The sequence below is a fragment of the Maylandia zebra genome, linkage group LG6 (assembly GCF_041146795.1).
Source record: "Maylandia zebra isolate NMK-2024a linkage group LG6, Mzebra_GT3a, whole genome shotgun sequence".
Lineage (NCBI taxonomy): Eukaryota > Metazoa > Chordata > Actinopteri > Cichliformes > Cichlidae > Maylandia > Maylandia zebra.
The window spans coordinates 23,887,233-23,907,685 of NC_135172.1; the positions used below are offsets into that span (position 1 = coordinate 23,887,233).

Sequence of the window (20,453 nt, forward strand, 5' to 3'; positions counted from 1 at the left end):
ACGGGCCACTGCGCCTGACAATATTATTTAATATTGGATAATATGTTTGAATTTAGAATCCAGCTGTACACCAAAGATTCACCCACAAATCAAGCTCTTGCAGTGTAGGCCTATATCTGCTCCAACTATTTAATAATAATAATAATAATAATAATAATAATGGATACTTTATTGATCCCCATGGGGAAATTACTTGTTTTTCTCTGCATTTGACCCATTCACTCAGTGAAGCAGTGGGCAGCCCACTAAGCAGGCGCCCGGGGAGCAGTGTGTAGGGATGGTACCTTGCTCAGGGGTACCTCAGGGTAGCTGTTAAGTGGATTCGAACCGCCGACCTTCCGATCATGGGGCGACCACTTTACCTACTGAGCTATCCCTACTCCACTCTCCCTGAGAGGATTAAGTTCACCAGTATGGTGTAAATGCAACAAACTAAATTCAGGTTCAGCAACATTTTTCCAATACTGTTTGACCTTCTAGAAACTTTTGTTTGTTCCTGTGCTTTAGGTAGTGTAGTTGCTTCTTGCCAACACCAGCCAAGCTTCACTCCACCAGCTACCAAGCCTGCCTCTCCCATCTGTATTCCAGCAGACACCCTCCTCAACTCACTCTGTTAACAGTCCAAACCTATATTTCCCAGCCTCACTGCCAGCTACAACTAACTTTGAACCACTTCCCCACTTACCACAACTGCAACATTTAAACTGCTAAATTGAATAGATCCTTTTCCAATCTGTTCTTTTTTCAGTTGTTCTTTTGGATTGCCTCTTCAGCTCTTAACAGATTCTGTAAATCTGGCAAAGTGCAGTGCATAAAAAGAAACAATTAAAAAGACATTTATGTTAAAGTCTCATGAGTTACACATATTGCATCTCAAAGTGATGAAAAAGAATATTCAAGCTCACTACAGTCCTTATGTGTGATTTGACTATTTTCTCCTGTGATGGTCTTAAAGGCAGAATCACAATCAAGATGCCACCCTGCCTCATGTGCGTGTAAACATGGATTAACGTCACTACACTGAATGTATTAACAAATGAGGTTAATACATGATAAGCATTTAAGGAGCAGAGAAATTAGGACAAATTCAAGTGCTAAAACAAGTGGGGATTACTCATAATATTTACATTTACAACACTATATTCAAACAAAAATGCAAAACAATAAAAATATATAAATGCATAAACGGTAAATGCTAAAGCATATTTACTTCCCAGCCCCTTGTTCAGTATGTTTACAGTAGTTTTAATATCAGTAATATATAATATTATCAGTACTGACTAATTTCTATTTTAAGCATGGGCGAGAAGCCGGGTAAAAATAATGCTACAAGAGGAAGGTCCTCGAAATTGAGCTTGCAATACTTTTAACACTCAAAAGGAAAATTATAGTCTTATTTACTGCTAGACCATCTGCTAAACTCTCCAACAAAGAAAGTTAGTGGCGAGTCAAAAAACGTATTAGCGCTTACAAGGCTGAGGCATTTAAAATGCATTTCAAATGAAATATCTGAATGGTTATAAAGGACCATAAATTGCACATTTTTCTCCCTGAGAACATGCATATTATTCAAAGGTAGAAAACAACATTTAAACACTGCTTGCAATGCATAAAATGGGCATCAGCTCTTTTTTTACCCTCTGACACCAACTTTGTGACTACAATCCCTGTCATTTGCCATTATGTAAAGTTAATATGCCAACACTGCACTGACCCAGATTCAAAGCAGAGTTAAATACATGCACACAGATGCGTGGAGCAGCAGGGGAATCTGTAAATGCAGAAGTCAAGGCTCAAACTGTCATATCGCTGTTCTCCAGAGCCGTGTTTTCAGAGTGTCCAAAAAAGCCTGATCAAAGTAGAGCACAACCTGTGAAATTCTCAAAGCAGTCATGTTCTCTAAGGAACTCAAAACCCTTTTTTAAATACATAATGTCTGCAACAAAAAGCTGAGTTACAACGTCTTCTGATAACCTACCCCCAACTGACTGGAAGTGATCCCTCAATCAAATGAAACACTTTTCCAAAAAGTCACATTTTGTCCTTTGGATATAGTCGGTGTTAGTAGAAAGGGAAATTGTAATCTTGAGTATATCGCATTTTACCCCACTCATCAGGATCTGTTTGAGTGGCAACCCTAGAAATATAGTAAAAGAAAAGAAGCTTTAGTATAAGGTGCAGGACAGCTGGTGAATGTAAAAGTTTTGTTTTTTTATCATGAAAACACAAAAGAAGATGAGTATCATAGAAAAAAAACCAATGAGTGTGTATACCTTGTAGAATGCATTATGTACTTCGTAGAGCTGAATACTTCAGTAGCTTTCAACTAATACCTAATTCTTAAAAGGATGACTAGGCACTGGTTGTGCAATTATCATTCAAATGTTCCTTTAAAGGGTTACTGGCATTTCTCCCTTCTACTGCAACTAAAACAATACATCACACAGGGTGAAGTCCATCAATACTTAAAAGAAACAAAAAAAAACAAATCCTAGACTAATTGGCTTTTACTCAATAATCAATTTGTTATTCTCTTCCCTAACAAACAGGAATTTGTTTTTCTCATTATTCAGTGCACCCAAATTAACTTGAACATTGGAAAACTCAACTAAAACAATTCATGTTTTATATCCAAAGTGGTTTGCCATTTACCATTGCCATTCCCCAAATGGGCTTTTTTTTTTTTAATCTGTTTTCATTTAATCCAAATTATGTCAAAAGAACAAATGTCTAAAATCTGTCAGACCTTCATCACACCATATCTAAACATTCAGTCAGCTGAAGTCACATCATTTAAAACTGTCAGGATTATCATTATTAACACTCCTCTCATTGTCACTTTTCTATGGTGAGTCTGCTGCACAAACAGGCTCAGATCCACAGTCCTAGAATGCAGCTGGCAACAGTAATATTTGTTTCCAGTGATTTGCTGCAATCTATAGGCTATGCCAACCAGATGTTCCAAGTATGAAGAGAACTGGATATGCTGCACGCAAGTACAGAACACAAGAAAGATTACAGATTCACTGGATAGACAGCTGAATGAAATCAATGACCACCACAGCAGCAACCAGACCAGCCTGTAGGTAATGAAACATAAGACAAGGCAGGCAAAGGCTAGCTTGTTTCCAGCGATTGAGTTTTCAGTTAAGTTAAATATGTACATATACACATACACTAAAATACAGAGCTATATACTTAAAATCATAGATATTATTACTAGATGTATGGCAGCCCATGACAGTTTAGTTATGGTTTACTGTCTGGGATTAACTAATGACAGCAGTTTAGAATAAATAGGTCACATATAAATAAAGATTTATAATCCCACATCAGACATGAGGTTTGCCTTTGGAAGTGGAATACAGTTAAAAAGAATGAAGATGCATGCAATCTGCAACTTCTAAAAAAAAAATCAAACCATCTAGTGGATAACTAAAACCACTTCACTGTTTGTTTGTTTTTTATTACTGTTTTTATTTTATTTTTTAAATGTTATTTGGGGAATGCTCCCTGATTTGTGTTTAATTTCAAATACTGTAGAACTTGAGCACAGCAAAACTCATTGGCCAGATGAGAAAGTGATGGGAGGAAAGAGCAAACAGGACAATGAAAGCAATAAATGTTCTTCATGGATGCTGAACATGTATGTGTGCAGGTCATGGGTCAGGTTTTCCATGGCCATCTAATATTTAATATTATTACCATAGCCCTGTACGTTGTAGCAAAACAACATAATGGTCATTATCAGGTCAGCTTGAAAGACATATAAGTGGGCTTCTCATGATGCACATAATGTACATGTCCCCTGCTACATAACTTAAACTTTAACTTAGTCTTAAAGCCTCAAGCCCCCATCTTGCTGAACAGTAATACGTTGAAATCTTTCATGGTTGAGTACTCTTCTTTGAATTTTTATTTTTTTAAAATGCTTTTAAAACATTTTGTGAGGTGTGAATGCGGGTATGAATGTGAGTGTCTCTGTGTTAGCCCTGTAACAGACTGGGTGTACACTACCTCTCACCCTAAAACAGCTGGGATTGGCTCCAGTAAAAATTGGTAACTGAAACTGTAAGGTAACTGAAATAGGGTAACTTTTGTCTACAAAAGATTTTTTTTAAAGAATCCTTAGTCCAAAGAACCGGTTGGAGGTCAATCCAGACCACCAGTCTTGCAATACATTGATGGAAATTCTGGAACATGACATATGGCTGTGACTGGGCTCCTTAGGCCAGGGACCATACTATAGCTTACATAATGAATCATGTTGTGTTCAATTAGACAAGCAATTAGGAGGATCAACTAACTAAAAAAGTGCCTACTTAGTTCATTACAGCATGTGAAGAGGATAAACGTTTTCTTACAGACCTCAACAGAAACTGGCTTCATTTTTGTTTTATTTTAAACCAGAGAAAAATGGCGAACGTGATCAATGTCCAGAAACAAGTTGTTTAGCCAAGGTTACTAAAGTTGACCAAAGCAAAGAATGTACATGTTCTTAATCTCATGAAAACATTTTTTTTAGTGTTTCAAAGCACCTGACTGACTGGACCAAAGATGCATCTTTTAACAGGACAACCACCCTAAACCCACACCCAAGACAGCACTAAATCAACAGGAATAGAAACTAAGTCAACTGAAACTGTCCACTGAAGTTACTGTAAAAGAAAGCTAGCCTCTTGTTTAAAAACTCACACACAGGATCACTAGCTCTTGTAAAGTTTTAAAGCAGTGAGTTAATACTGGGTAACTATGAACGACTGTAGGCAAGAGAGAAAGGAACAGCAGGAAGCACAGTACACTGAAGTATGGGAATAATTTCTGAGAAATTGGGAAAGACGCTGAAAGCTGCATTCAGCCACTGCACTGTAGGGCATTTCTGTGAAAATCGGTAAGCAGCTGCAGATTCTAAGCCTTTAACACCCCAGTTTTTGGTTTATTTATAGAAAAGATCCATCTTATCTTGACTGAGGTTGAGGTTCATTTGAAATCAACTTTTGAAGGGGGGGGAGAATTATTTCCCCAGCCACTCATTCCAAGCTTCTAGGCTAAGCTATGAATCTATTGCTCCTGGTCAGCATATAGATTTTCTGTAAGAAAAGAGAAGAAAAGCAGTCACCTAACAATAGAGAAGTTAATTCACCAAGACAGAGCGCACACACACACTGTGGGGGAGGAGCTAGCAAATACTTGGGGCCCATGTTGGTCCCAGATGTAGCCTGAGGTGGGGGTGTAAAAAGAATCAGAGAGAGAGAAGAGAGGCCCCAGAAGCACAGAACAACTGAGAAGATGAGGGACTTGAAAGCCCTCTAGCAAGACTTTCCACACAGCGTCGTTATTGATGATCAAAACAATAAGGTCGCATGATAGAGGATAGGGACAAAGCAGAAGGCGAGAAAGAACCTTCTAGCAACCTGAGTGTGTTGACATGGCACTGCATGGCTAGAGAAATGACAAATGTGCAAGTAAGGATGACCCTGAATTTCTGAAATTACATACAGTTCACCAAACAACATTGTTAGTGCTCATTCATTGATGCACATGCTACATCTGCAAAACACAGCGGATTCCTACAGCGATACCTCCCTGCTGTTGAGTCCTACTGAAACTAACGTGCTTGTTAGTTGTTCATTAATCTCTGAACAGATGAAAAAGTTATCACAATTTTGGGCAATTTCCACATGTCACTATCAAATATCTTTTCAAAGAATAGACATAAAATTTTCTGTTTTTTGAAATACAACATTATGCCAAAACAATATCATAACAGATGCAATCGATAAAAACATCTCACATGAATTATCTGCATGAATGCATTTCATTTTTACTCTTTCAAGCACTCCTCTGAAGGTGAAAGAGAGATCCAAATCACCTGGACAAATTCTGGAAAATAACTTAGGCTTTGTTGTTATTTTATACGCTCAAACCGATAGGGCCACCAGCAGACAAAAAGAAAAATGCTATTAACAATTCAATTTTGTCAGAATCAATAACTGCTTCCAAGAGACTGTGACATCTGTGGGAGGCTGGGGGAGACTCATTACAACAGTAGTGTGACACTTGGCAGCAGCGTGGCATAACACTCTAGTTCAGAACCTCTATGAGAAAAGGTGCCGTCTGTGCTGTGAAAAAATATACAGCTCTCGGGAGAACTGAACTCTGTCCACTGTCCACTCTGTTTTCCACTGATACGACTAAAATTTCATTAGAGGTTGTTTCCACTTCTTAATTAAAGTTGTTATCAAAGAACAGCTTTAATTTTGTAAAGGGAGCTCCTTGGTCTTTATGTTTTGCTGATTCAAAAGATTTCCATTATCTAACTAGCAGCTCACTGTGAAATAAGCAGACTGCATTTTCCCCAGATGCAAGTGTTCCCTTGACAAAACGCGCAATTACAAAATTTTGGGTTTATCAGTGAATTGTATAAAAACAAAACTTGCATTTGACATAACTTATATTTGGTGTTAGACCCAGCTGCTGCCACACTATCCACGGTAAGTTTATACTGTGTGGCAGCAAAGTTATGTTAGTTCTGTGAGTCTAATTAGTTTTTATTTTTATTTTGTTCCACTTTTTGCTTTTCCAAGGTGAGTTTGCTCATTTCAGTTGAGTTTTTATTAATTTAAGTGTTAGTTTAAGTCTTTATTACATTTTATTATATGGAGAGCATATGTCTGAGACAAGATTTATGGAAATTAGTGCAAGTATTACAATAAAAACACAGAACCTTTGAAAGCAGTTGATCACAGTGTTGTAGATATCCAAAGTCACACACACACACACACACATACCCAACTCTCTCTATCTCGACATATTAGCAGACGAAGGCAACCGTAGTGATAGATATAGCTATACCCAATGACAGCAACATCGGGAAAAAGGAACACGATAAGTACCAAAGACTGAGAGAAAAGCTCAAGAAGATATGTAGGGTGAAGGCAACTGTGGTCCCAGTGGTAATCTAAGCACTCGGTGCATCGACCCCCAAACTGGACGAGTGGCTCCAGCAGATCCTAGATAACTGTTTTGGGGTTTTTTCCAGATATAATTTTAGTTTATTTTTAGTCAACTACAATGACCTTGTGTGGCAGAGCTGCTGGCACGAGTGTGGGCGTGACTACCTAAATGAAGGAATATAAATGTCTCAGATATCAGTTAAACAACAAGGTATACAATGAAAAAACATCTTTAAAATACAGTATTGCCATCTTTGTTTGCTTTTGGAAGAGTGACTCATTTAAAAATATAGATGATGGATTTCACTACTTTCTGTGGCCAGTTGTGCAGAAATATTATATATAACATTCCAGATTTCCCATCCTTATGCTGACTTCCCGAATGAATTCACATCAGTTAAATGAGCTAAAAAAAATTGGGTTAGCTGTAGCAGAATACTTATGAAAAACCTGGTTTACCAGATGGCCACCAAAAGTTTCTCTCATTTTCTCCAATTTGACATGAAACTTAAAACCATGTTTGAAAAAGAGCTCTTGTGCAAAAAGCCCAAGGGGCTGTTACTGCTACTGAATCTATAAGCGCTATATGCTTACAGGCAGCTGGCCACAGTAAACACAGTATCTGTATGACTACAACAAAGTACATAGTTTAGTAGATCAGCACAGTGTAAAGGGAGCATCCCTGTGAAGTCCTGAACATTACATCCTGACATTAACTTGACATTAAACACTAAAGTGATGAAATATTTACCAGTAAAATTCCCATAAGTCAGTCTTACTACTTCAAATTCTTACAATCATTAAAAAAAAACCTCATCATTTGTTTGAGTCTATAAAAACCGGGCAGAAAGCAGTGACAGCTGCCTGGATACCTTTCAGCCTAAGAGGATAAAATCTCAAGTTATATTTTGATTTTTAATGGAGTGCTGAATGGAATTTTAAAATAAGTGCAAAATCTAATTTTACCTTCTACCTCACTGTATTGCAATGGGACTTTAAAACAGGGGGAATGTAACAGTCTATCTAACTTGCTAATAGCTTGTCAATAATATAAACTGAAGCTTTCAATGTTATCCACTTTTGTTAAAACTGCTGCTGTATGCACCGTTTATCTGCAGACTCTATTAAACCACTGTGCAAATACAGTGTGTAGGACAATGCAAAGTAGTGTGCAAAAGTCTGCAGTCTTCCACGTTTTCCATTGCTTGATGGATTAAACTAGAATCGCACTTATTCATGTTCATAATTCAATTAATCTTGACAATATCTCTAATGCTACTGACTGAAATGCAGCTCCAAACACGACCACTATGTTTCATGCATGGCTGTAGAGACTAATGCACCTGATGCCACTGATGTTAACTTCTTGTGTGGTGACAGCCACCGTTCCACTGTGATTATTTCTGACATGGCTTCAGCGATCATTAAACAGATCAACTAAAGGGTCAGCTCATTTCTCGGGTCCTGTGTCAGATCCTTTCTCTATATTTTCCTATTTCTTCCAGATACTTTTTTCCTCTGTTGTACATTGTTTCAAGGCCTGCCAATTCTTCGTTTGTCCTCCACATGTCCATTTACCTTTTATTTCTTAAACACCCTGCTGAGATATGCCAAGTTCTCTTTCGAATCACCTTAATGGCGAAAAAACATTATCTTAAATGTCAACCTGTTATCTTTTGTTTTTTGTAGTTTGAACTAAAGAAATGCGAATAAATTATATAATTTTGTGACAGTGTGCTAGTAAAAGGTGCCTAAAGATACAATTTGATACAATTTAAAACAGTCTTCTTGCAAAGTTGTCTGTTATGTTCAAGCACATTAGTTCATCCTTTGAACTAGGTGTCTCTTGTATGCTTGAATGTTTCATAGATCAGTATTGAGTGGCTTAACAAACAAACAAACAAACCATTCCTCTGAAAATAGTCATTGGGTGAATAAGAAAAACCATGAAAGACCTTCAAAATATCTGAAGAACTATTGCTCAGGACCATTTCTTTATATTTTGCTCCTTGGAAGCAAAATATAAAGAAATGAGCGGTGGCTCAAGCCCTTTGCACAGTGCCAAATTGGCCATTGATGTGGACATGAGCATGAATAGTTATCTGTCTCTCTGTGTTAGCCCTGTGATGGACTAGTGATATGTCCCTGGTGTACCCTGCCTCTCACCCTCTGGCAGTTGGAATAAGTTTCATGGCCCACTGCAACTCAGAACCGAATAAACAAAAGAAAATAGATGGATGGTTATATGGATGTTTTTTGTTTTGTTTTTTAAAATATTATCACACTCTGATTTTGAAGCCATCCCACACCTTAAAATCTGTGAATATCTGTTCGCAGCTTACAGTGGCTGAAAAGGGCAGGATTCCTATAATTCCAAAGTGCTGTTAAAAATTTAGCTGCAACCTGGTTTTAAGATCCAAGTTTCAAAACATTAAAATTTAACAATTGTTCCCACACAAGTCAATTCGTGATGACACAAGAGATGCACATACATTGCACTTTTCATTTATTTAAATTTTATTAGCTTCTTGAGTCTCCTGATGGCTTCCAACACTTCATGAGCATTTTTTTATGGGAGGAAATGTTATTCGACCACACCCACTCACAGACCATCCTCAGTAATTGAGATTGAGTTTATTGATTTTTCTTTTTCTTTTTTTTCTCTTTTTTGGTAATGACAGTCTTGTAAAGAATCAAGCTTGGCTGGAACACTATAAATGTTCACTCAAACGGCCCTTTTTCCCGGCATTGTAGCTGCAGTTGTGGTCTTTTGCAGAATAATAGACATGAAAAGTAAATTAAGAGAATACCCCTGTTCTTTGTGGCTGTGCCAAACTGCTGCTGACACGATATTTTCAAGTACTGCTGGATCATCTAATTTATTGTCCCCCTTGAAAAAATAAAGATCTCAGTCCTATTTTTTCCTCTATAGTCCATTGTGGAATAATGTTCTATAAAAAGTTAAGGATTAATCTAACCAATGCAACATATGCCCATGTCATATACTATTGAGTAGGCTGAAAAAGAGTTATCTGTCCCCACACACACAGACCAATAACACTGTTTCGCAGCAGCACAGTATTATGCCTTGAAAATAGAAGACAATGAATGCTTAGTGAAAATGCCTGCTGTCTGGACAGTGCAATTCTACATGAAGGCACAGCAGGATAATATAAACCCTAGTTTTAGGAGAGTTAAAATCGACACTGTGGACAAGTGTGCTACAAGAATCGATTGTTTGCTGTTGTTGCTATTGCCTCATCCCTCATCTCTTAAACACCATCAAATATTTGTGCAAGAGCTGGAGTGAAAGAGGGCTTAAGAGGAGAAGCAGTCGTGTTCCACTTAGCGGGGAACCATGGCTACCTCAAAGCTCTGCTTCGGTATAACAACAACAGGGGGTTCCATGGTAGTCAGCCAATATCACTTCCTCTCCCAGGAGACAGAGAACACAATGCACTCCTGGCTGCGATTGATTGCACAGTCACACCCATAAATTATGGCCTTTCCTTATCCCCCAGTGACAGAAACGGGATTTTATACTGTAAATGACATACACTAAATGAGCCAAAATATTTCCATGATTGCATAAAGGTGGCTGGAAAAAACTACAATTTTTGTTATTTGGATAAGAAAAGAGTTTAATTGTCTCACAATTAGTTCAAATTAATTTTGCTCAACAATGGACAATGTTCTGATTGTGATTGTGTGACTTTGATTTCAAATTGTTGTTGAAAGGTTTGAGTTCTTCGAAGCAGTGGTGTATGATGTACTTATCCGCAGCAAATGTATTCCTCACATGCAACAACTCTAGTTTGAAATCCAGCAGGCCGTGCTGGTGGACTCAAACAAACTCTAATTAAGCCAACGAAAAAGAGGTCTATCTAAAAAGAAATGTAACGATATCATTTAAAGTGTTAATTGTATTATTTCACCTCTTTATCCTGCCATCAGACGGCTCTTTCCATCGGGAAACAGAGAACGTTATATACTTCTATAATCTCTTAAAAGCCACTAGACCAGCGGTCCCCAACCTTTTTTGCGCCACGGACCGGTTTATGTCTGATAATATTTTCACTGACTGGCCTTTAAGGTGTCGCGGATAAATACAACAAAATAAAACCAGTACCGGTACCAAAAAAATCGGATTTATTCATAACACACGGGAAAAGACCCAGGGCCACCGAGTTAACAATAAAAACTATAGAAAAATAACGCTAAAAACCGATAAAACCCCTTAAAATCATAAATTTCACACCCGAGCCTCAACTCTCGTGGTCCAGTACCAAACAACTCACGGACTGTTACTGGTCCGTGGCCCAGGGGTTGGGGACCACTGCACTAGACCACTTAGCCAATCATTAGACATTATCAGACTCTTCAGATATTTGCTTGTTAGATTGATGTTAGGTTTCATAATTTGGATATTCTTGTTTGCTTTGTTTATAAGGAAACATGGACCCTCTCAGCTTGAGTGCTGACAATCCTCTCACTCAAGGAATCTATCACCATGCTCCAGCTGATCTCATTGTTGTCTATTTAGCAACTTTTTTAACCAGACCTTTTTGTTGTCCTTTTCTGAAAAGGGCCAAGCTCGCAATAGACAATAGCAAAAGCATTGCGTCACTTCCAGCTAATCATTTTACTTATGCCTGTTGGCAAAATCACAGCAGACATACCTTATCTACAGCACTGCACTGCATAGTTTCTGTCCCCATACTACAAACTGCTTCTCCAAACTAGGGAGTGCCAGCATAAGCTATAGGTAATACAGTGATTAAGGGTAAGTACCTCATACAAAACTACTTCAAAGAAACTGAGCTTCCCCTTTAGGTTTTTCCAAAAGATCAATGTGATTAAAAACCCTGTAAATAAACAATGTCATGCTACTGACTAAAGCACACTTAGCATTGGTTAAAATGACAACAATTAAATATATATAAATCACAAAGGTTAAACAAATAAGCCCTGCATAAAGATAAGGTCTAAGGCAGATGGTTAGACAGTGACACACATATGCAGCATTTCCCAAAGGGCAGAGCAGAGTCTGTCCATTCTTGGCAGCGTGGAATCACAGCTCTTGCTTTGGCTGTCTCTTGTCAGTATTGTGTAAAAGACATATTTAGTGCTTATAGTTTTACATAGCAAAATTAGTGCAGCTACACGTCTTCTCTTTGATCATCAAATCGAAGCACGGGAATCTAACTGAGTGCTGAAATCATTAGCTGATTATTTGATAACTATTCTTCAGAAACTAATGTGACAGTTTTGTCAACAGTTTTCATACTTGCGCTATCATTCAGGTTATTTTACAGGCAAGACTGCCTCATCTTCCACATTTTGCCTTATTTAATTTATCCTCAATATGTGTAATACTGTTAAATGTTAAACTAAATTAAAATGTAGGCACATTTTACATAAAATTGCTTACTAGTTTTCTGGAACTGTATAAACTAAATGATTAATTTGTGTATTTGAAAATAACTAATGAATTACCTGAACATATAAATAATCACTATAGGTGTAATCACTGTGACAGCTGGCAAACATAACATCTGTTGATGCCTTTGGAGGACACACATATAGTTTTTTTTCTTCCTCAAGACTTCTTTTAAAATCCAAATCATTAACACTCTAAACAAGATTCCTCTTTGATTTGAACTTCGACTGTCTCATTTGTTCCAGGCTTCCCCTTTCTAGCAAACAAAATGTGAAGATAAACATAGGAGGGAGAGACCAGCACAGCCCATCAGTGTCAGCTCAGCATGCCCCCTTGCCAATCAAAAGTTCAGATTCTAAATCGAGACACTGTGTGAACTCTAGAGGCTTCTGGGATCTCAGATCTCCAGTTACAGGAAAGGAATGAGGCAAACTACACTGGGTCACCAAGCAGAGTAATAAATGAACGCAAACACTACACACACAAACTTAGAATTTTACAAAAAAATAAATAAATAAATAAATAACCAGAAACTCAAAAATGTATAATATGCCAAACCCTCACTCGACTGTATGTTATTCCTATGTATGAGTGCTTCCGCTGAATAGAGCGCTTTAGTTTATTCCACTGTGCCATAATGTGACAATAGGGCGATTTAAGGGCATGAAAAGTCTATGCGTAAGTGAACTCGGGTGGGCTAAATAAAGAGGCTACTAAAACAGCTATTCCTCATTTAAAAAGAAACGGACTTGGCGTTAAAAGTAGGGTTTGCACTTGCAGCGTTGAGACAAAGCAAAGCTGTGTAGCGTCACTTTGCCACTTCACTTCACATCCTCGACTCGGACGAAGACGGTGTTATAATAACGGAATCAAAATCAGCTGCGAGCTAATAATAAGTCTTCGGCTGCCGCAGAAAAAGAGTGATGAGCTCACAAGTAACAAAGTAACAGTCTCGGCTAAACAAAGAGGATTAAAATTATCTAAGAAATGCAACAGTGCTGTTAACAACACGGCGGGTGCATGCTTCACTGTCTCAGCGTAAAACAAGAAACGGGAGGTGTTCTAAGCAGCCCCTGAATAATTAAGCAGCTTCCAATGCAGGTGTGGGTCCGTTATTTTACTGGCAATAAAGTACCCCGGTGTCTTTTAGCTTTAGCTACTATACTAGCCTAGCAGCCTAGCATGGCTCTGCCCCACAGACAGGCTTTCAGCACTGGGTTCACTGGATAGCAGCGCTCGGGAGTGCGGTTTAGATAACGTTAGCAGAGTGGGCGACACTGAGATTTTTAGCTAACGAGAAATTTCCAGCTCAGTATATAAAAGTCTCTTGATTCTGCTATGGTAATAATGAAGCGTAAAGTATTTCGACGAGGGGTTGTAGTCAAGTGCCCCGCCAAACTGGCTAAAGCACAATGATGAATGAAAAGCCGGACCTCGCCTAAGCTAATGTTAGCAGCACGGCGGGTCAGTCAGTGCAGCAAGTGTAATGCTACCAATGTGCTAGCAGCAAAAATCTCTCAGCTGACAACTAACTACATACCTTTAACCGTTGGAGATGACACCTCTTGTAGGTCCACAAACTACTCACGGCGCCTGTTCTCACTGAGTATTTCCCAAACAGAAAACGAAGGGGGTGGGGGGGCCTCCTATTCAGTAAAGCCACAGCAAAACGTGCAAATAGACTCAATCCGGACGCTTTCCTCAGTCTTGTGGTGCTGAATCTAAAAGCTACACGCTTCTGTCGGTGTCTCGGAAGTGCCTCCTCCTCCTACAGCTCCCTGCGAAATAATGACCCCTCCCAGCGCTCCAACCACAACAACGGAGTAGGCAGGTGCAGATGATGGTGCGCTACTAACGGAAAGCCTTGCAACATAGTGGACTGTGTGTGTGGTAGATTCCAGGGCTGTCAAATCAGGAGAGTCTCCGTCGTTGACGCATGCGTGCTTCCTGTGTGCGAGCGCTTCTACGGGGTGTAGGAAATCTGGGACTCTGAGAGCGGGATGGAGCTGTTGGTAATATTAAGCAAAAATATACTGTATTTGTGTTTATGACATCATCAAAATTGAAGAAATAAATATAATAATATAATAATAAATAACAAGCCTACTAAATTAGCTGTGTGGATAACACTAGGTGTGATTTGCAGAAAGTTATGACTGATTATCTTAGACAGGATAGACACTCGATATTTTGATAGTGTGACACCAGCTTGAGAGCCAGCGCTGTGCGTGATACATAAAGAATTAATGTGTGCCTGGCAGTTATAATAGTTTTGCATGATTCACTAGATTTTTTTAAAAAATTATTTACTTCCCTTTATTTTTGTTTCAAAATCACATTTTGTTCTTTCTGGATCTTTCTGGATTGAATTTGCCTGTTTTAGTTTATTATTAATAGTTGAAAAAAACATTATTAGGAATAGGTTTTGCAATTTCCTTTTACAAAAAAAGCAAACACTTTTATCATTTACAGTAATGTAAATATCCTCATCAAATCAATATGCACCAAAGCCAAAGTTGAGACTTTCCTTGTTTTTCTTAGCAAGCTACCAAGTTAATTTTTTCTTTTCACCTCTATTAACTACAGCTACAGTTTCTTTTTCACAGCTAATCTTCAGGAATTCGTTTTCCAGGAAGTTAGGAAAAGTGTGACAAGGACCCATTATGCGCAGAAGGACCCTGAAGCTGAAACAGTAATTGTATTATTTACATTACTTTTACTGCTGTGCCTTTGCTTTCTAAGAAATACTGAAGAGATGAAAATAAAAAATCTACAAGGGCTCCCACTCCTCCTGTTCACATTCATATCATTTATTGACTGAAGTCCTTTGTTTATTGTAGTAAAATTGTAACTTAAATCAAGAAATCAACAAAATCAATGGTGGCCCCATGATCAGAAGGTTGGGGGTTCGACTCCACTGAATGGTTACCCTGAGGTACCCCTGAGCAAGGTACCATCCCTACACACTGCTCCCCGGGCGCTGCATTGGTGGCTGCCCACTGCTTCACTGGGTGAATGGGTTAAATGCAGAGGAGCAATTTCCCTATGGGGACTAACACATTATTACACATTAAGAATATTCTAATAATAAAAGGTTTATTAATCTTTTCTATACGGAACACGGACCTTATCTCACCCAGTCCAAAACCCTGTAACATACTGTCATATGTACCTTCAGCCTTACTGGAACTTTTTTATATGCATTCTTTTCCCAGTCCCCTGGTTATCTGTGGTGATCGTGGCTCAAGAGTTGTCAGTTCGTCTCGTAATTGGAAGGTTGCTGGTTCGAGCCCCTGCTTGGACAGTCCCGGTCGTTGTGTCTTTGGGCAAGACACTTCACCCATTGCCTTTTGGTGGTGGTCCTCGCCTCTGTCAGTGAGCCCCAGGGCAGCTGTGGCTACAATGTAGCTTGCCATCATCAGTGTGTGAATGGGTGGATGACTGAATGTAGTGTAAAGCGCTTTGGGGCACAAAGTAAAGCGCTATACAAATACATTTACCATCACTCTTGACCTGAAAGTATTTGCATACCTTCACATGTATTTAAAATTTTGATAGTTTGTACAATTACTTTTGAGCCTCTGAAAATGGGAGACTTTCTATAAAAAATGACTGTAATACTTAAATGGTTGTCAAATTTCTGAATCATAGTTAAATGTTAAATGAAAGTTGAAAGTCTGCACTTCAGTCACTTTTGTTTTGATTTCTTGGATCTTCTTTTCCTTGAATAGATAGCAGATAAAGAAGAAATAATAAAGCAGGGAGAAAAGGTGTGAGGGCAGTCATCCATCAAAGGGCCCTGGGTTGGAGGCATTTGCCTTGGGGCATATGGTTGTCTGCACAACATGTGAACTTAACCAGCACCCCCAGCACATTTGGATTGTTTGATTTTTATTGATTTTTCCACTATGGTGGTGTACAGAAATAAAACTACAAAAATGGTGTCACTGTCCAACAAATTATTGATAAGGCATAAACCTGCACTACCAGCTATAGGTTTTTGGTAGGTGATCTTTGACTTTACGGCGGGAACAACCTCATGGGATGCTTTTAGATTCTATGTATGGTAAATCAGCAGAAGACAACTGAGCTTTATTTGTCAATTCATCTTGTGCCACTTTACATTGCAAGGTAAAGATTTGTCAACATCGCACAGAGAAATCCAGTATCACTTGACAATAGTGGCGAGACGTTGCAACACCCTCATCTGGGTCCTTTTCCATGTAACAGAATGGAGGAGCTATTTCTGGTTATCTGTGCTGCGCACACTGTCCCTTAGGGTGAGCCCAAATGCACTGTAAAGGAAACTCATTTCAGCCACTGCCCATAGCTCATGACCATTTGTGATATTTGGAACACAGAATAATGGGTTTAATTGTGAGCTTTGCTTTTGGGCTAAACTCCCCTACCACACTGATACCCCAAAACAGAACCTGGATTACCACAGGTGTGTTATCTGTCCACTTCAGTCTCCAGATCCTTCTTAGCTTCACTCATAAACCCAGCTACTCTACCTGAATTCAGCCTTCCCAGTCATATGAATGCAGATCAAGCAGCAGAAATGCGCTTTCTCTGAAGGCTGGCCGGCCTCTCTCTTAGAGATAGGGTGAAGAGAACAGTCATTTGTCACTCCTCCACATTAAAATGAGCCAGTTGAGGTGGTTCAGGATGCCTCCTGGGTGAGGTATTCTGGATATGTCCTACTGGGAGGAGGCCCGGGGTAGACCCAAGATATGCTGGTGAGATTACATCGGTGTAATTTTGGATAAACTGAAGGAGGTCTATGTGGAGAGGGAGGTCTGGGCTTCTCTGCTTTTGCTACTGACCCTACGACCTGGCCCTGGATAAGCAAAAGAAAAAGGATGGATGGATGGATTCAAATGATAACCATTTATCTCTAAGTAGTTTCAAAGAAGCTTTGTGATTAGGTTTCAGCTCAAGCTTGATTGAGATGGTTGACTGTCCTCTACATATCATTTGTACAGTGTTTAACTATGTATTATAAGCCTGCTATGTTGTAACAGTAATGCATCATACAGACTTTTCATATACCATAAAGAACAGAGATGGAAAATACACAGAAATTAATTAAAAAAAATATCCCCAGAACTCATGACAAATGGTCCCTCTGTTCTTATTTCACTCAACTATCTAGTCATCCATTACAAACCACCAAACTACTTCAGAAATAGGCTACATTAATTAGTCATTTATCACTATGTCAGCGCACAAGACAGTCTCAGAGGAGAGAGTCACAAAGTTACATTCAAGCTTAGTCCGTTGAACTTGAGGACAATTACAGAGTCTGAAATGAGCAGGTAATCACTGAAAGCCTCAGAGAAGTTATGTCTCCCAAGGAAATTGGATTACACAGAGCTCCAGCCAATATATTAGGTGAGTAAGACACTACTGAATTAGATAGACCTTTGATGCTGTGCAGCTGTGGAAGACAAAATCTCGCTGCCGAGCATCAACAGTCTTTTAGGGAAATGACCATGTTATCGTCAACTCAAGAGTGATGCTAGAAAGAGAATTTTTCTAAAACTAGGGTTTGTTTGAAAAAACAAAGAGTGAATTAAGATTGCCGTGAAAATGATAATCAGTAAAGGTAATGAAAAACAAAAACATTTATTTTGGGGGACAAATGGTTATAGCCAGTTGTGTGCATTGTTTTAAGCTCCAGTATTCTTTTTCAGTCTCCCTATTTCTTTGTCGTGGGAGAAGAAAAGAGCAGGAATAGCAGTCCATTGTCTCCCATCTGCTTGTGTTTTTAGTGCATGGCAGTAATCCAGCACAACATGTTAGCAAGCTATTCCTCATTTGTCAGATAGAGGTGCGTGACTATAGGGTTTCTGTATAGTTGTCTCAGGGTGTATCCAAGCCTTTCACTATCTGCCTCACTGGCTTGAACCACCTGGTACCACACTACACTGGGAATAAATCTCTGAGTTTGAATAGTTGCTAACTACTTTATTATATTTAGCTAAAGGCAGGTAGACTAGAGCAGTTCAAGATGTTAAGCTATTTTATTCTTGTAAAGCTACACAGCTTCATGCTGAGATTTCCTCTGATTTCAGCAAATTGCTGTCTAGTCAGTGAGTGCTGCAATCTGCAATCATTCGTGTAGCATGTGTGTATACATGTGTATGTAAAATAGCAAGTGCAAACCATTGGCTTGGTTTATATAACCCCATCTGTTCAGAACTCATATTCACATTTTCCACAGTGTCCAGCTGCACACTCCTCTGTACCCAGAGGCCAGGAGCTCCGGGGATTGTCAAACTGTCTGTAATGTCTGGCTTCTATTGCTCTCTCCACATAATGAGGTCATCACTACACACAACACGTTGTACTTTGGGGCTGAATATTAAAGTTTTGAAGTCCCCTAGCTCACAAAATCCCTTGCTTTATCCTGTGAGTCAAAGAGAAAGAATTTAGGACAGGGAAGCGTGATTGGGACTGCAGTTTCTAAAAAACAACAGTGGAGGTTAATATCCCATGAGGACATTGGCTTTGGCTTACTTTTGGCTTTTCTACATTGTTATTTAAGGGTTATTCATATCACAGAATACAATAGCTGTTTCATTTTTGATTGCCAGAGTCAAGAATAGGCACTATCGACTCCATTGTTTCCACCCTTCTGGTTATCATTGTCCTCACTTGAACACAAATGTATCAGATGGTTGTGGGTATTGTTGAAGCTATGTAATCAGTGCTTTGTGTTTAGGAAGAACCACAAAGAAGAATGAATATGAGGAATGCAATACACCTTATTGATGTTGGAACAACATAATGCATAATCGATCTGAATGGTATTTCTCTCTTGCAGTAAAATAACGTATGTAGCTTTTGCACATAGAAAGATAGACGACATGAAAAAACGTACAGCACAAGTCTTACATGATATATGATATTGCAAACAAAGCTTAATTACATGTAACAACATGCAGTTGCACATCAGCAGCTCTCACTTTTCAGCTTTGTTATAAATACTTACATTTGTTGCAAAGCATTAATCTCTTAAGAAAGCGCTTTATTTTAGATCAAATTCCATTAAATACATTTCAGGAACAAGGAAAAAGGCATACGAGTACTTTGCCAAAACAATGTGAATTCTGTCACAATAGTTTATTGTCAGTGAATCATTACCATTCGAGACAGGGCGCTCATTGTACTGTACTGCACTTTACATCTTTACATCCAGTGAAATATGATCACAGCAGCAATCACCATATAATGTCTGACTCCACTGTCTCCATCCTTCTACTTTTCACTGTGTATCACGAATCACTTGGTCGGAAGTATTGTTAAAGCCATTCAACATCAATTTAAATAGATTTTACAGATTCAAATCTTATGCAATGTGGCAATCAGATATGATTTCTAAAAGGGCCTTTGCAGTGTTGTGTTGAGATTGCCTTTCAAAGGGAGAGCGTGAGAAAGATTGCATTTAAATGGGCATAATTTCAGTGCAAATATGACCACAATTATCCCTGCGGTTCCAGTTGAGGATGCTAAAAATAGATTGATTCTTTTTGATTAAGTATCTTACTAGAAAAAAAGAAAAAGTCTTTTTTTGGCTTGGTAAATGGAGGATGGGCCTAATCTGTGATCAGATCTGTGATCTGAACGTATTCTTCATTGTGCATTTATTTTTTTTAAAAAACCCTTAAGTTTTTTAACACCTTTTTATTGCTAAATGCTCTGTTTTGTTTTGCTTTTGCTGTTAGCTCATGTGGCATTCTTAACCATGAATTAAATATCGTTCATGATTTAATAGATGAGATGAAATGAATCTTTTAAGTTACTGTCAGACATGATTTATTATTGGATATGATCTAAAGGCTGCCTTGCATCCTTTAGCAAGTGTGTGAAGTCATTTCACAGTAAATGTGGAAATGACTGAGCTCTTTGGATCATGCGTGAGAGAAATCTTGACTGTAGCAAAACGCCATTATTTTCTTTTGCCACTGACATTACTGAATCCTCGCTTGCCTGCTGACAATGCCAAATGGACTGCACCAGAAAGCAATGTATCTATGTAATGCATTTTCCCC

General features: G+C 38.6%; 1 protein-coding gene across 2 annotated transcripts in view; it reads right to left on the bottom strand.

The window, feature by feature from the left end:
* ctnna2 (catenin (cadherin-associated protein), alpha 2) overlaps positions 1-14,285 on the bottom strand; it is a 330,513-nt gene extending 316,228 nt beyond the window's left edge. The window contains exon 1 of one of the 2 annotated variants that reach the window (XM_004549527.4): positions 13,937-14,281. The gene's annotated coding sequence lies outside the window, so the exon portion shown is untranslated. Of the gene's footprint in view, positions 1-13,936 lie in introns of both variants that reach the window. The other variant, XM_076884890.1, reaches the window with a different exon arrangement.
* Between the last annotated feature and the right edge of the window lie 6,168 nt (positions 14,286-20,453).